General features: G+C 47.0%; 1 protein-coding gene across 2 annotated transcripts in view; it reads right to left on the bottom strand.

Moving 5' to 3' along the window:
• Window positions 1-3, bottom strand: part of LOC118947131 (glypican-6) — a 418,221-nt gene extending 418,218 nt beyond the window's left edge. For both annotated transcript variants that reach the window (XM_090206985.1, XM_090206986.1), the window contains exon 1: window positions 1-3. This exon is cut by the window's left edge and continues 531 nt beyond it. The gene's annotated coding sequence lies outside the window, so the exon portion shown is untranslated.
• Between the last annotated feature and the right edge of the window lie 2,298 nt (window positions 4-2,301).

The following is a 2,301-nucleotide window of genomic DNA, read 5'->3' as shown; positions in this document are numbered from 1 at the left end:
ACTAGAAATCCAGGGACGAGACACACACGGCTCATAGCCCAGTCACCGCTCCACAGCACCCGGCAAAACACGGAGTGGAATGAGGCGGTCTGCCTCCTACCAAGCATATAGGGGCGCAAATATGGGGTTTTCTCAAGACTAGGGGCACTAACATGGGGTTTTCTCAAGACTAGGGGCACTAACATGGGGTTTTCTCAAGGCTAGGGGCACTAACATGGGGTTTTCTCAAGACTAGGGGCACTAACATGGGGTTTTCTCAAGACTAGGGGCACTAACATGGGGTTTTCTCAAGACTAGGGGCACTAACATGGGGGTTTCTCAAGACTAGGGGCACTAACATGGGGTTTTCTCAAGACTAGGGGCACTAACATGGGGCTTTCTCAAGGCTAGGGGCACTAACATGGGGTTTTCTCAAGACTAGGGGCACTAACATGGGGTTTTCTCAAGACTAGGGGCACTAACATGGGGTTTCTCAAGGCTAGGGGCACTAACATGGGGTTTTCTCAAGACTAGGGGCACTAACATGGGGTTTCTCAAGGCTAGGGGCACTAACATGGGGTTTTCTCAAGACTAGGGGCACTAACATGGGGTTTTCTCAAGACTAGGGGCACTAACATGGGGTTTTCTCAAGGCTAGGGGCACTAACATGGGGTTTCTCAAGGCTAGGGGCACTAACATGGGGTTTTCTCAAGACTAGGGGCACTGACATGGGGTTTCTCAAGGCTAGGGGCACACACATTGTGGATGTTTGCACCATTCAAAAATGTAGAACCAGGAACAGATGTAGCACTTGGTTCACTCCAGACCTGACTGCCCTTGACCAGCACAAAAACAGCCTGTGGTGTACTGCATTAGCATCGAATAGCCCCCGTGAACTTTTCACCGAAGGTAGGAACCAATATACACAGGCAGTTAGGAAAGCAAAGGCTAGCTTTTTCAAACAGAAATTTGCTTCCTGCAACACAAACTCAAAAAGGGTCTGGGACACTGTAAAGTCCATGGAGAATAATAGCACCTCCTCCCAGCTTCCCACTGCACTGAAGATAGGAAACACTGGCACCTCCGATAAATCCACTATAATTGAACATTTCAATAAGCATTTTTCTACGGCTGGCCATGCTTTCCACCTGGCTACCCCTACCCCGGTCAACAGCACTGCACCCCCCACAGCTACTCGCCCAAACCTCCCCCTTTCTCCTTCTCCCAAATCCAGATAGCAGATGTTCTGAAAGAGCTGCAAAATCTGGACCCCTACAAATCAGCCGGGCTAGACAATCTGGACCCTTTCTTTCTAAAATTATCTGCCAAAATTTATGCAACCCCTATTACTAGCCCGTTCAACCTCTCTTTCGTATCGTCTGAGATCCCCAAAGATTGGAAATCTGCCGCGGTCATCCCCCTCTTCAAAGTGGGAGACACTCTAGACCCAAACTGCTACAGACCTATATCTATCCTACCTTGCCTTTCTAAGGTTTTCGAAAGCCAAGTTAACAAACAGATTACTGACCATTTCGAATCCCACCATACCTTCTCCGCTATGCAATCTGGTTTCAGAGCTGATCATGGGAGCACCTCAGCCACACTTAAGGTCCTAAACGACATCATAACCGCCATCGATAAGAGACATTACTGTGCAGCTGTATTCATCAACCTGGCCAAGGCTTTCCACTCTGGTTATTAAATCATAACCGCCATCGATAAGAGATAAGAGACATTACTGTGCAGCTGTATTCATCAACCTGGCCAAGGCTTTCCATTCTGGTTATTAAATCATAACCGCCATCGATAAGAGATAAGAGACATTACTGTGCAGCTGCATTCATCGACCTGGCCAAGGCTTTCCATTCTGGTTATTAAATCATAACCGCCATCGATAAGAGATAAGAGACATTACTGTGCAGCTGTATTCATCAACCTGGCCAAGGCTTTCCATTCTGGTTATTAAATCATAACCGCCATCGATAAGAGATAAGAGACATTACTGTGCAGCTGCATTCATCGACCTGGCCAAGGCTTTCCATTCTGGTTATTAAATCATAACCGCCATCGATAAGAGATAAGAGACATTACTGTGCAGCTGTATTCATCGACCTGGCCAAGGCTTTCCACTCTGGTTATTAAATCATAACCGCCATCGATAAGAGACATTACTGTGCAGCTGTATTCATCATCCTGGCCAAGGCTTTCCACTCTGGTTATTAAATCATAACCGCCATCGATAAGAGACATTACTGTGCAGCTGTATTCATCATCCTGGCCAAGGCTTTCCACTCTGGTTATTAAATCATAACCGCCATCGAT

This window comes from Oncorhynchus mykiss, chromosome 18 (genome assembly GCF_057628025.1).
Source record: "Oncorhynchus mykiss isolate SJ-2025 chromosome 18, ASM5762802v1, whole genome shotgun sequence".
In the NCBI taxonomy this organism is placed as follows: domain Eukaryota; kingdom Metazoa; phylum Chordata; class Actinopteri; order Salmoniformes; family Salmonidae; genus Oncorhynchus; species Oncorhynchus mykiss.
This window is presented reverse-complemented; position numbering and strand designations above follow the sequence as displayed.